We start from the raw sequence: 15,495 nt of genomic DNA, 5'->3' as shown, positions 1-15,495 counted from the left end.
GGCACCATTCACACCCAAAAAGGGCAAAGGCAAGTTGAGTAATCGTGATGACTTGGTGTCCATCGTTGATCTAAGCTTCAAAAATAAAGATTTGATAGAAGCGTTGAAAGGTAAATGACTTTCAAAGAAGCACAAGCAATCATTGTGCTTGGTTTGGTTTGAGCATAATATTCTTTGGCCTAGAGATGTTAACAACAATATAAGCCTCGGTTTAATAAATCTCTCTGAGGATCTTGAGGCATTTAACAACTATTCTTGGGGTTATGAAATCTTCAAAATGATTGTTAAATATTTGTTGACTTCGTTAATACCAGAGCCAGTCAACTTATATGGCTTTCCATGGGATTTAATGGTAAATATTTCTTTTATTATGATATGATTCATTTTTATTCAATAATACTTTTAATTTATTGACAGTTATGTTATAGATTTGGGCATTTGAAGCCATTCCTTATTTTAGACAACCAAGTGAACTACCAGGAAGAAGTTTTCTGCCTAAGAATCCTGAGATGGTTGTCAACCAAAATTGATAAAAATACAAAATTTCTTGATCTTTTCAATCATTCGAAGGAAGCAGTTAGTCTAATTCTAATCAAGTTTTTATTTCAATTAAATGATTATTTTAAATGATTTCATCATAATTCTAATATATGTACTGATCTATTTTAGATTATCCATTCGTGGCTTGTTCCGACCAACCGAGAGTTGAAAATGCCATTTTTCTTACTTTATCATCTGTGCAAACTTTATCGGACCCTAAGGCCGTTGATGGAATAAAAATAGAAATGTTTGAAGCAACAGCCATCACAAGAAAAAATAATTTTGGAGGGTGGGCTTGTTGTTGTTGATGATGGTAGTCGTAGTGGTAGTGGTAGTGGTGCTGCTGTTGGGGCTAATAATGCCCCTCTTATAGTTTTTGAAACAAAAAGCCATTATGTTTATGATCATACTGGTTATACAGATTTTTTTCTATAGTTTTCCACATCTAGCGAATGTTCTACATGTAAATGTCAAGACTGCAAGGCAAAACATGATGGAGTTATTAATGCTATTAATACACTAACTGCTTCTGTAAAGAAAATAACATCTAAAAGGGGTGTCATTCCATCAAAGAGGATTTCATATCCATACACTCCACTAGAGATCAAGGTGGCTAAGAGGAGAAGTAAAGATATTTCCAAGGCATCACCAAGCATTAAAAAAGGCAAAACTGCAACTCCTCTATCTTTGTCTTGCATAGAAATTATCATAATGCTCTGTTTTACCTGTTCGAATATGTCCCAACAGATGATCCATCTGTTACAACATAAGACTCATCTGTTGTAACAAATGTACAATCTATTACAACAGATGGACAATCTGTTATATTTGTAATTAGCATTGACAACTTTTGGTTTTCCAGATGGATGTCACAGCAGAAGCTACTTCTGAAGAGCATAATATCATAGTTGATAATCCATCAACTGCTTCCAAAGAAAAAGAAAACGTAGAGCCTGTCAGTTTGGGAGAATAAAGGAATTACCCATTTAAAAGGTACAACATCTCGGACGAGGCTCCAAAAAAACTAACAATGTTGATCAATGACTATTCAGAATGTATTCTCAATGGGTTGTTAAAGCATCATGCTGGTAGGTACATAAATCAAGTTTAAAGATATTGATTTATACTATTCTTGTTGTAAGAACATAACATTAACACATAGAAATCATCATGTAGAAAATAAAATGATGAACCTGCAAAGTGAACGAATCAAGCCATGGTTTTGATATGTTTGACTTTATTGTTGCACATCCCGAAATAAAGAATTGATTCTATTTGATGTCACAGCCCCAAACTTATTGGAATGATGAGGTTTAAATGCCATACATATTATTATTAAATAATACTTTATTTAATTGCATCTTCATATTAATGTTTTCATCATGTAATCCAAAATATTTGATAATATGTGTAGCACGTTGATGTTATTTTTTACTACCTCCGAAAGAAGGCCAAGTTGTAAACACAAGAATAATACAGATACACGACAGGCAATTATTTGTACAAAGTCAACATCAATAATGCCTATGATAGGTATTGTCAACGACAGCCGGAAGTTTTCCGAAATGAGGAATGCTTAATCAACAACATCAAAGGTTTTAGCATTCCAGATAGCTTACCTTGGTATTTGGTATACGAAGTGTACATCCTAATCAATTGTGGTGATGAATTCCATTGGGTGTTGGCTGTCGTCGTTCTAAAAGAGTGGCACATCTGAGTTTATGACTCGATGTCGTGAAGGAGACGTTCTGGGCCATCGTCTAAGATACAAAAACTGGCTAAAATATTGCCTACTTACCTTGATATGAGTGGATTTTTGGACCAAAAGGTTCATACTGATTGATCAACGATTAAAGCATACCGGGATAAAATGTGTAATCCATTTGATGTCCAATATGTTAAAGGAATCTTTCAACAAACCATTGGTAGCCTGTAAGTATAAGTATCATGATTTAGTTTTATTTCATAAATTTCACAACGCTTACATGAACTACAAGATATGGATTATCTATTTTTTAAAATGTAGGGATTGCGGTCCTTTTGTTGCCGTTTACGCAGAGTATTTGAGCGATAGATTACAAGTACCAAATGATGGACTTGATACCGGATTACTTTGCAAAAGATATGTTGCTCTTGTATGAAAATACTAAGAAGCGAAAGCTCAGAATCCGTACGCAAGCGACATTAAAGATCCACGACGACCAAAGTTGAATTTCGTAGCAGCGGATGAAGAAAAACTTGTCCAAATTGATTAGATCTTCATATCTTGAGTACGTCAAAATAATAACCTATCCTCTTTTGTTTAACTTGTTGATTTATTTGTAGAGTAGATCATTTGTACCCATAATATTTTTTATATTTCATTTATTTGTTGAGTTATTTCATGTAATTTCCGAAGGCTTTGATTTATTTTATGTTGTCTATGAATATAATTTAGTCTTTAGTTTTGAACATATTAACTAAAATGGAATACTAAATTAAAATACTGCAATAGATAATACATCTGCTACAACAGATGACATATATTATCAAACCGATTTAGACATATGTTGTAACATGTAGGTCATCTGCTGGAAATTATATAAACAGGTCTTCGTGCTTTTTTGATTTGTTCTAACAGATTATCTATCAGTTGCAACAGATAGATTAATGTTACAATAGATTGTATATCTGTTGCGATAGACAGACTGGGAAACATCTGCATAATGCAACAGATAATCAACCTGTCCCAATAGGTATTATATCTATTACAACGGATAGACAATATGTTGCATTATATGAATTCAACTTTCGCTAGATATAAAAATTATTGCCACTACATGTAAAGTGAAGTGGCTTGAAATAAAAAATTATTATCGTCTTCGTCTCTGTCTTTGTACATATTCTTCTTTATGCACTGGCTCCAACCATTTAGTTAGGTCATCTGCTGGAAATTATATAAATAGGTCTACCTACTTTTTTATTTATTCCAACAGACTGTCTAGTAGTTGCAACAGATAGATTATATGTTGCAACAGATTGTATATCTGTTGCGACAGACAAACAAAAATACCTGCATAATGCAACAGATGACCAAACTATTCCAACAGATAATCAATCTGTCACAACAGGTATTACATCGGTTACAACAGATAGACAATCTATTGAATGAAAAAATATCAACTTTTTCCATACATAAAAATTATTGCCACTACATGTAAAGTGAAGTGGCTTGAAATAAAAATTTGTTATCGTGCACGTCTCTGTCTTTGTACATATTCTTCTTTATACACAAGCTCCAACCATTTATTTAGTACCCCATAAGCCCAGACCTTTTGCATCTTTCCCACAATGGCATCGCATATACCGGTCATTTCTGTGTCAGTCAGTAAATACTCGATGTATGCAAGCGAGTACGGTCCTCACGCTGCACCAGTTTTATTTTTTGGGAGTTGGATGCTCTTATTTCGACCTTCAAAAACTCATGATTCCTTCGTCAAGACTTCTGCCGGCAAATGATCCATCAGCTTACTCTGCGTCAACAACTTGGGGAATAACTTCAAGAGTGGCTGCATGTAACACCCTAGAAAATGGGTTCCGGAGTGTCACATGGTGCTTGAGGCTACGAGTAGCCCTAAGCTAAACCCTTTGAGCCATTTTCATTTAGTTCAACACAAATCAACGGGGTTTCCATAAATAACCCTCAAATATCAACAAAGTAATCATCATCCAAGAATAAAAGAATTTCAGAAAGATAACAAAATACGACTTATAGTCAACTCCCAACATCTATACTAGTCTGACAAGCCTCTAAGAAAACAATAAAACCAGCAAGTCATTGAGACATGCCTCAACTGACTCATACTCAGTTATCAAATGTAAATAATTCCGTAAAACCAACATCAAACATCACATCCTTGGAACATGAGGACTCACCACAACAGAGGATGTAGAACAGCGTGCCCGAAAAATCACTGTCGAACCTGGAACTGAGTACCTGAACCTACATTCCGAGAAAATGTAGCCTACACCCGAAGATGTGGGTCAGTACCATGGAAAGGAATCGAGTATATGGGGGTGTATGCAGTTGTATAAGCATTATCATCTATTTATAAGAAATATGTAGAATGTATGAAAGACTCACATAGCCCGAAGAAAATCATCATAATCATGAGAGGATGAAATAATTACAATAACACATGTGAGTCATCATATAATTTGTCAATCACTTTCAGTTCATCAAGAATATCAATTCCCATAATGTAAATATTATTTAAATCTTTCGAAAGAATAACTTTCACAATTCTACTTTCAAATCACTTCACCATTCACCATAGACACAAGGAAACACACACACACAGGGAGATCCTATAACTGACATAAACCATGTGAGCTACATGGAGTCTAACGTACAACCCACATTGGGGAGAGTCGTCCTATCCTTGCCATCGGAGTAGGACTATCAATATCAAATCCACACAAACTAGTGATCACTATATAAATCAGCCTCAGGCTCACTCCTACGGGGGCATGTAGTTCTAGGGAAGTAAGGTCGCTTTATACCTCCCACTCAGTGCTAAAGATTTCTCTCAGACTTAATTCAGATTATTTCAAAGACAATCCACGACAAAACAATTTCAGTAATATATAAATATACATCGGGAGCCATCATGCTTCCCATCTATCAAAATCAACCACGTTGTGGATTTCTTTCACACTCGAGTTCAAAATAACTTCATTAAGACCAAAAGGTCAAATCATTTAAAATATCTCAAATATTCAACATCAACGTGCTTATAACACACACTTTCTCAAAAAAACACAATTTTCAATGGAGATTCACGACCCAAATATCAAAATCATGATAAATATCGTTCAAGATTCATGCTTTATATCTCCACATAAAAATCAAATAAAAATCATGCCTTTGTAAAGAAAATTACTTTTGGACACAAGAACGAAAGAGAGTTCTTGTTGAAAAACTCCCATATACCTTGAATGATGAACTTTAGATCGATACTCATTTTTCAGATGTTAATCGTGCCTTTGAATGATGGTTCTTGGAGTTCTTGAACTAGGAACTTAGAATCTTAAATAAATTTACAGAATTAATGGTGAACTTTGGAGGCTCTTGAAGTTCTTGAACTAGGAACTTGGAATCTTGAATAAATTTGCAGAATTAATGGTGAACTTTGGAGGTTCTTGAAGTTGGATGTAGGAGCTTAGGGTTTTCTTTTTGAGGGAATTTGATGAAATATAACATATAATGCTTCTAATATGCTTTAATATAGGTTTTGGACGGATTTTGGGTGAGGGGGAATGACCAAAACGCCTAAAAATAAAATAATTCTCGAATTTGTCTTTTGGTGGACTGTTTTGATAGTCTGAAGTAGATCAACCATAATGTTTTACTTCGATATCCAAATTGGATGAAAATAATTTAATTAGAAAGAAGACTCTCATATCTTTCTGTTGATATATAGTATCTCACCCATATCATTGTGTATGAGGAGTTATGATCGTTTGAAGTTGACCCAAAAATTTGCTTTTGATAGGCTGAAGTAGATCGACCATAACTTTTTGCTTCGATAGACAAATTGGATGAAACCAATTTCATTGGAGAAAGGACTCACAGAATTTCCGTTGATATATGGTAGATCACCCAGATCATTATGTACAAGGATTTATGATCGTTTAAAGTTGGAGCAAAAATAAGCCAAGCCTCAGTACTTTTTCCTGCACGTTTTAGTGTTCACTACTATTCACGATTCGATCGGAATGTTCATAACTCGTTGCTCAGGTGTCCGTTTTGGATGATCCACATATCGTTGGAAATCTTATTCGATACTCTACGCAATGGTGGATCATAATCTAAGACATTCCACATGAAAAATTTATAATTCATTCTAGAAGATAGAACCCAACACGTTTACGCACAAAATTTCAATGAAAAATTTTTTGGGGTATTACACTGCACATGGGTTAATAATATGTCATCAAGGAAAACAGGTAAGTTGCAGTCATAAACCTTAATCTTTCCCTCATCGAGTAGTATCTCAACAGCGAGAAAATATTTACTTTCACGTTTATGACTAGAAGGATTCTCTTTGCCTTGGTCCAGCTCTTGTCGTGTGGATATAGCCTCTTACCTCTAACATATTTAATCATGTCTTCATCCTATTCAAACGTAGAAACTAACTTATTAAATCTACGGCCACAGGGACCAGATCACCTGCAGAGATCATCGTACCTATCCTTGAAATTGTTGTAGAAGTTGAGGTCCATTATCCTATCGGCAGCATCATACACATCCGGGTACGTTAATTGCCTGCCTCTCATGAGACAGATAATTTCATCAATATATTGTGGTATAAGAAGACAATTTTTAAATAGGTTAGTAATTGTAAAGAATAAAAACACAGTGAAAAGATTTTGTCGCAAAGGGTTCTCTGAATAAGTTCACAAATTACCTAGCTAACGCAACTTATACAACAGATGTGTATTATGTTGCAACAGAATACCCAGATGATGCAACAGATTACACATCTATTGCGTAGCTTCTTCTTTATGGAGTAGATAGGAAAGCTATGTTAGCAAAAGTAAACTTACATTGTCCATGTACCACTTATGCATATTTGTCATATTCGTGAAGTCTTTGGCGGACATATGAATGCATGGTGTATTCTTCTGGACCTTCGTCTTGTCATTCATGATTTCTTGCAGTTCCTTCTTCTTTTCGTAGCCAAGTACCACGTATATGTCCAACTTCTTCAGCGGCCCCTGAAATTTATGTTGAAAAGAATAGTTAATGTTGAATGTTTTGCCTTTTCACCTTATTCTTTGATTATTTTGGATAAAGTTTAGATCTTTGCTAGAAAAACATAATCACGTCTTGTTTAAACTCATTATTGTTGAATATGTTTACTTTTAGCATTTAAAGTTATTTTCTTTATATTGAAAAGAATAGTTAATATTGATTGTTTTGCCTTTTGACCTTATTCTTTGATTATTTTGGATAAAGGTTAGATCTTTACTTGAAAAGTCATACCCATGTCTTGTTTAAACTCATTGTTGGTAGATATGTTTGTTTTTAACATGTAAAGTTATTTTCTTTATGTTGAAAAGAATGGTTAATATTGATTGTTTTGCTTTTTGACTTTATTCTTTGATTATCATATATAAAGTTTTGATCTTTGCTCAAAAGACAAACTCATGTCTTGTTTAAATTTATTGTTGGCAGATATGTTTGTTTTAGCTGTAAAGTTGTTTCTTTTATGTTGAAAAAATAGCTACTATTGTTTGTTTCGCCTTAATAAAAATAGTAATTGATTAAATCAAGAATTTTTCATTTACTTGTTAATTATTTTAAGGGATCTCAAAAATCTTCATATAAGAGATGAAGTGCTAGATTTATTTTTCATCCACGATGTTTATTCCTCTTTTTCGCATGTTTTCAAATTTGTCAAAATAATGAGAAAGTTCGAATTTTTGTGGTTAACTAGAATTATTTAGATATTTTTGAGTCATGCATAGTATGATTGTAAAACAATATTTCACTTTTAGAAATGCTAAACTTTATTCTAATTTTCTTGTGCCCTTTGGATTGTTATATGTGCTCTATGTTTGTTCAATTTTAGAAGTCATGAGTATTTTTCTTGTTTCCTCATCCCTTACTTTCTCAAGCATACGTTGTTTGTTTCTTGCATTAATTCATTGAATATAGCCTTCTTTCTTTTACCTTTATTCATTGTTGTATGAACATAAATCATGAGGCATGTAAGTGGGTGTCTTTGCTTTGCATTTTATTTGTTGACTCTCATTCTTGTGCAAGTGTGCTTATCATTGCCATTCAAAATTGGTTCTTGATATTTTTTTTTGCTTTGAAATAAGTCATTTTTACGCCTTGAACATATATTAATTTCTTTATCTTTTCTTTGCATGCAAAAAAAAAATGTCTCAAATCCGGATTCCTCTCCTCTTGTATTTCGTAATGGGCCAATGAGGTCTACCCCTTCGAGTCAAGTTCGAAATTTAAACTCGAGGTCCACTACATGTCTTGCTGGTGCTAGAAGATAGAAAAAGGAAAATGGATCAAAACCCATTGATGAGGTCATTAAGAAACTTGAAAAGTCTCAATTTTTATTATTGTCTTCTTTTTATTTATTCATTTAGTCATTTATTTATTCATTCATTCCGGCCTCGAAACCAAAGTTGTATTTAATATAGGTGGAGCAAGACTCGAGCCAAAGGCTCAAAAAATAGTTTAGGACAGGTGAAATGGGTCGGAAGCCGAACTAGACTAGGACAGGTCTCGTTGATTTGGGCTCAATGGCCTAAATCCTTTACTTTCTCCTCCCTTCCCCTTTTATGTGTTTATTTATTTATTAGTTTTGTTTAGACTTAGTTAAAATCCTTACTAAGTCGTCTAAATCTATTTTACACATGTCTTTTTATAAAAAAATAAAAAATCAAATCACTATTTCAACAAATTAATCTTTTCAGAAGTTAATCAAAAGATGTTTTCAAACAGTCCAGATAACCACAAGTTAGCGGACGTTTTAGGTGCCTAACACCTTCCTAAAACATTAATAGGAACCGCTTATCTAGAATCTCTAACTTAAAATAATTTTTCTATTTTGAATCGTTTGAAGCAATTCTCTAAAGCTTTCTTAATTCCTTTTCAAAATTAAGTGGCAACTCTTCTCAAAAAGTCAAAATTTCTCCGTAAAACAGACATACCTGACAATTTTTAGAATGTTCCTACAAGTTTGGTATGTCCTTGACAATATTCAGCCTTTGCATTTGAAGTAGTCCACAATAATGAAAGTGCCCGAGTCTTTTCTGCTAGATTTCAGTGACACTTTCTTTGGATTGAAAAGCCATGTGCTCCTCCTCCATTGGATTTAGAGCAAAGCTTTTTCCTTTCATTTTACTTTAAACATGTCTTTGCCGTCAACATCTTTAATTAAGCATTGTTTATTTTCAAATATCACTTTATAGCCTTTCTCCAACAATTGACCAACACTCAACAGATTTTGATCAATCTTTGGTACAAAGAGATCTGCAATAATTTTTGTACCTTCATAGCTTGAAATAGCTACATTTCCTTTTCTTTTCACATCCAGATGTTCACCATTTCCAAACCTCACCCTCTTAATCTCGATGGTTCTTAACTCCTTGAAGAGTTCTCTATCGTGAGTCATGTGGTTGGTACAACCACTATCTAGTAGCCAGTGTTCACTTGTGTCGGTACTTGAGAAGCATGTGGCCACAAAGAGTTGATCTTCCTCCTCTTGATCAACAACTTTTGCATCTTCTTTTGTTGTTGAGGCTTAACTCTACAGATCACAGCTTCATGACCAAGTTGGCTGCACTTAGTGCACTTAGCATCAGGTCTTCTCCAGCATTTGAAAGGTGGATGGCCTTTCTTCCCACAGTGTTGGTAGGGTGGAAATGCCTTCTTCGAGCCTCCTCCTTTGCCCTTCTGATTATTGTTGAATGAACTTTCTCTATTTTCTGACTGATTCTTAAAGTTCCTCTTCATTGTATTCTTGTCGTTGTCTTGATTTTTGGCTGGTAAGGCTCCTTCTACTGCTCCATCCCATCTCATGGCTCTCCTTTGCTCTTGTGCTTGCAAGACATTTAAGAGCTCTTTAAGGGAAATTTTTTACAGATCCTTTGTGTTCTCCAGGGTTGTTATAGTGGCTTCAAACCTTTCTGGCACTGTTACAAGTAGTTTCTCCACAATTCTTAAATCTGTTAACTTGGATCCAAGCAACATCACCTTGTTGGCAATGCTTAAAAGTCTATCCCAGTACTTTTTTACTGATTTTGACTCCTTCATTCTCGGCAATTCAAAATCCCTAATAAGATTCAACACTTGCATTCCACGAATCCTTTCATCGCCTACATACTCTGTCTTGAGATAATCCCAGATTGCTTTTGCTGACTTCAAGGACATTATTCGTGTGAAAATCATAGGAGATACTGCTGCAAATAAACATGTTTTTTCCTTTGATTTCTTTGTCTTCTTCTCCTTCTGCGATTTCATTTGTGCTATAGTGGGGTTTGTTGGAAGTGGCTGAACTTCATAGTCTTCCTCCACTGGTTCCCACAGATCCAATGCTTCCAGGTAGGTCTCCATTTTTACGGCCCACATTTGATAGTTGTCTCTATCAAAGAATGGTGGTGCCATTGCTAAAAAATTGGACTCTCCTTTCATTGATGCACTCAAATAGCCTCACACATCCCTCAAGAAGATTGTTTTGATACCAATTTGTTGGTGTTTTTGCAGTAAAACCAAGTTGGATGAGAAGAAAAAAAAGATAACACACACTATTGATGCTGAAGAGAGTAGTTCCTTCAGTTTTTCAGAATTACATTTAAAGACCTAAAAACCAACTAAGATCCTAAAATCTAGCAACAAACACTAAATGCTGAGTTATAGAATAACTAAATCCTTAAAACTAGGAAACTACTTTGTAACATTCAAGCAATAAATAAAACAAGTGGTAGCTTTCAAACATGTGCATTAACAATCTTTTCAAAATAAATCAAGGATAGCAAAACAAAAGATAATCAATTTGAACTCATTAGCATATCAAAGTAGAACATATCAGTTATAATCATCTCAAGCAGGTTATCCGTCTCTCAGCTGAAATCTGATAAGCTTGATACATATTTCAACTAATAGAGATTCTCCAACCGAAGTGACAAGCAGAGAAAATTACTCAACATTTCATGTTGTCCTTGATTTCTAACTCCTTGACTATGTAAAAAACAAAATTCACAGAAAGATTTCTAACCTTGCATTATGCCATGGTTCTTTTTTACAACTTCACCCCTTTTTTGTCTTTAGCAAAATCCACTACCTCAAAGTTGGTAAAGTCTTTGCGTGCAAGGCTACTACCTTGTTGGAGATATAACCCTTCAACAAAATAAAATATATTCCAAGCTTGTAATGCTTTGCTAGAGAATAAGTATTGAACATCTGTTGAGAAAACCTGGTATTTATCATATGTTGTTGCATTCATTGTCTGAACCAATTTCTTAAATTCCCTGTCAAGTTACACACTTTCAACTGTCAAGAAATAACCAATCCATAAATAACTTAGTAATCACCTCAAGTCAGTAGTGTCGCTCATGTAGATACTCCTATTAATACAAGATCTTTCATGTATCTGCCATCGGGCCATGTCCTCCCGTATGTAAGTTGCGAGCTCCATAGGATTCACGCTAGAGTATCCCAGTTCTTGAAAATCTTTAAGTATTTCATCAAGAACATTTGAGAATACTTCGAACTATCAAAATTGATTGACTTGATGGTCTCAAATTTGTTTTTGGCAAGAATCCTTAGTTGCACGTAGCACTTCTATGTTTTCAAACCTTCAAGCAAGCTTAACTGCCACAAGATAGATCTAGCTCTTGATGTGTGAGGGTTACTGACTTGTCTTAAAGGTTAACCATGACTTCAATAAGCCCCTATATATAAGGTATGACACATCTACTAATCTGAGAAACACAAGTATCATATGTCTAGACATCCATCATCTAGATCGGTATTTTAGAATTATCCAACAGGTGCACCCTTCTAACAGTCATTACAAAGAATTACCCTTAACCAGTTTATTAAGCTCGTCCTCAAATCAGTGCTACCAGTTCGATATCATACCATGCACTGACCATGTCTTCTAGATCATATGTTGCAAGCTTTATAGACCTTTCATTAGTGCATCTAAAAGCTCAAAATGCCTCAAGTAGCTCATCCAAGAACCTTTCCGGTCCTTAGTATTATCAGAACTATTTATCTTAAAATTTTCAATTTAGGAACTCTATAAAGAATATATATCTATATTCATGTCCATCCTAGTCAATATCAGTGACAGATACCTTTAGAGCCTTATTATATTACCCTTTTTTATTTCAACTGTCCATACTTTATATCAATCAAGCTGTCAAGTGTCCAGAATTATAGAACATTCATAGGAATATGATGGTAAATGGGCACTTCCTTTTGGAATGGGCTCTAAAAATATCTTATAGTGGTACAAATGCCCCTCAATCGGAATGACAACTCTTTCCTTAGCCTTGTGTTATCTCTACCTTCACCATTTGTTAAGGTAATAGTTGCCTTCAGAGGCAACACTTTATGCACATTAAACTACATTCTACCTCTACTAAAGGATGATTAATTCGAAGAAGATGAAACCAAGATATGTAGTGCCAGATACTATTATTTGATCCAAATTGTTACACATAAGGAATAAAACAAAAGAAATACAGACACATCCTATCATGTCCTCGCAGAATCACAGTTATAGAAATGGTTGGCAATATAACCATAGTTGGAATTCTACTACCAACATGTGTAATATTAGTCACATAAATAACCTAACCTAGCTTTGATACCAACTTTGTCACGACCCAAAATAGGATCATGATCGGTGTTAAGGAGGTTAGGACTCCAAAGCAAGCCTCATCAGAATTCTACATAAAATCGGACAAAGTTTCCTTTGTTTTGGGGCCTAACAAGAAAATTACCTGGCTCAAATCCACAGCATAATAATCCAACATCACAACCAACGCACCAACACAACACAATTCACCAAAATCATCAACAATGCACCAATACCACCAAATAACAATATGAAATCTATCTCTAAAAATAAGAGGAGGTCAAATACTTCACAAAATTAAAATAATAGAAGAATACTCAAACTCTAAAGAAGTGACTATGGAGCGACTCTAAGAGTTTCAAGAAAAAGAACATAACAATTAAATAAACTGTTGCCCACGCGAACAAATGCAGGGCTCGCCATGAATATCCAACTCGAATACTCTACCTACCAAAATCCTTACTAACGTCACCTGCGTTCTTTGTAAAAAAATAGTGAGGAGTGAGACATTAGCTCAATGAGTAATAACACTTAACTACAACCGTTTTAATAGGATAAGTCATAAAACATCATGAAATAAATGCACTTTAAGAAATAAAATAACAATAAGTAGTATCATTTGTTTCATGTAAGCAAAATGATCCAATAGTTAAGGGATAAACTCAATAAGCATTATATCATATCAAATATTACATATTTGGGAGGTTTCCATGAATGAATCACGTAATCAATGTGGTATTCCACTTCAAAAATAGCCAATAACAGTGAACCCCTCATAAAAGAGTCAAAAATCATATCAGTAAGTCCCTACTCGAGGGACATCAGTAATAGTATGCTAGTTCTACCTTCCCACTAGCGAGGGCTGTAACAGTAATCAGTAACTACAAGGTGCACCAAGTCTAACGATCCCGCCATTAGCTAAGGGATTCAAATCAAGGTCTACTCTCACTTATATTTTCTTTCTAAACAATAGATATTCATATGAAAGTATTTTTCAGAATAGTCCATAGCATTTAAAGTTCATATCAAATCACATTACTTGTAAACTTGAATAAAATACATGTAAAAATACTTATTTCTCATGTGAGTGAAAAACTTTCATAACATCAGTGATCATATCTCAAGTAACGGTAAATATGTTTTATGAACATCTCAAATACCCAATTTCAGTATCATATCGAGAAAAAGACTTGTCCCACATGCAATTTCAAAACATTCAGTAATTCTTGTTTCATCAAAATCATGTATAAAATGGCAAGTTAAGAAACACAAATCTTGAGAAGGTTACTACTCACAGTACTTCTTGTTAGAATACCAAACTCATCACCTCGAGAAATTAGGATGAGTTTCTTCGACCAATCTATAATCACATCATATCAACTCCGTATCAATTCTCTTATTTAAGCAAAACTCGTAACTAATTCAGCACACCCAACGCCCGACTTAGTTTGAGTCTCAATTAGTCAAATTATATTTATTCATGCTAGTAGTAACTCAATTAGTCCACAATTTCTCAATTTCAGCTTATTCATCCAATTCTTTACCCAAAAATCTAATTTTCCTGGCCTAACATAGAGCAAAATAACTTTACTGTTAATCATACTTTTCTATGGAATTCAATTTCTAATAACCAATAGAAATCTCAAGTCTCCAATAACAAAACATACAAATTAGAAGAAAACTCAACATTTAAAGTTCCGGAAATACCCGAAATAGTTGTAGCAGCTTATGATTTCTTGATATTGTAAATATGGTTCCACGAAAGCTCAACTACTGCTCCATACTAGCATACCCATGAATAATCATAGATTAAAAATACCAGAACTATTGGGAGAAGTAATACTAAGTTCACCAAAGTTTTTCTGTTTCCCCAACTTGGCAGAACTCTTGCAAACGTATTGTTATAAATTTCTTGTTCTCATTGAGTCTCTTATCCGGTTTTTTTTCCTCAACACAGATTTTACCTTGCCCTTGACTATTGGTCTTTAAAATCCTTATTTTATTAAGTTTATTCAAAATGACCCCTTTGTCCTTATTTAAATATGGGGTAGTACAAGATGCACGCCCCAGGAACTGTTCTCATTCATTCACAAATGAGAGTTCAGTTAGCTAATAAACATCACAATTAATTGGCTTACGTCATGCTACTTGCTAGATCTGTTGATAAGACCTGCTGGTCTAGGAAATGAAATAGTGTCAAAGCGTTGAACTTCGAACAAAATATCCCAAACATAGTAACTAACGTGTTTCAAACTATAAATTCACATTAATTATTTATTTATTTCTTCTTCATTCTAGCTAGCTCAATTTGTGATGTTTATTTGTCTACTAATATAAACTCCCATTTTTTATTCTCTAAACTCATTTTGATACTAAGCTAGTCAACTGTCAGTCAAACATTCACCTTTTTATTATTGTATTATTTAGTAGTTGATATAAAATAGAGTAAAATTTCAATATGCCAGATATGACAAATAGATAATGTAGGCATGCATACAGATTTTAGCAATTAAAATATAGAGGCAATATCACATGAATTAATGACGACGTTCTCTCTAGAGTGTTATTGGATACAGTTCAT

General features: G+C 34.1%; 1 long non-coding RNA gene across 1 annotated transcript; it reads right to left on the bottom strand.

The window, feature by feature from the left end:
* Nucleotides 1-6,405: 6,405 nt before the first annotated feature.
* Nucleotides 6,406-14,895, bottom strand: LOC124885659. The gene is made up of 3 exons (XR_007043054.1): nt 14,622-14,895; nt 7,129-7,299; nt 6,406-6,847 (listed from the first exon to the last, which is right to left on the bottom strand). It is a non-coding gene; the product is annotated as an uncharacterized LOC124885659 (long non-coding RNA).
* Nucleotides 14,896-15,495: the final 600 nt, after the last annotated feature.

This window comes from Capsicum annuum, chromosome 7 (assembly GCF_002878395.1).
Source record: "Capsicum annuum cultivar UCD-10X-F1 chromosome 7, UCD10Xv1.1, whole genome shotgun sequence".
In the NCBI taxonomy this organism is placed as follows: Eukaryota; Viridiplantae; Streptophyta; class Magnoliopsida; order Solanales; family Solanaceae; genus Capsicum; species Capsicum annuum.
The sequence above is the reverse complement of the archived record's forward strand: the minus strand, read 5'-3'. Positions and strand labels throughout refer to the sequence as shown.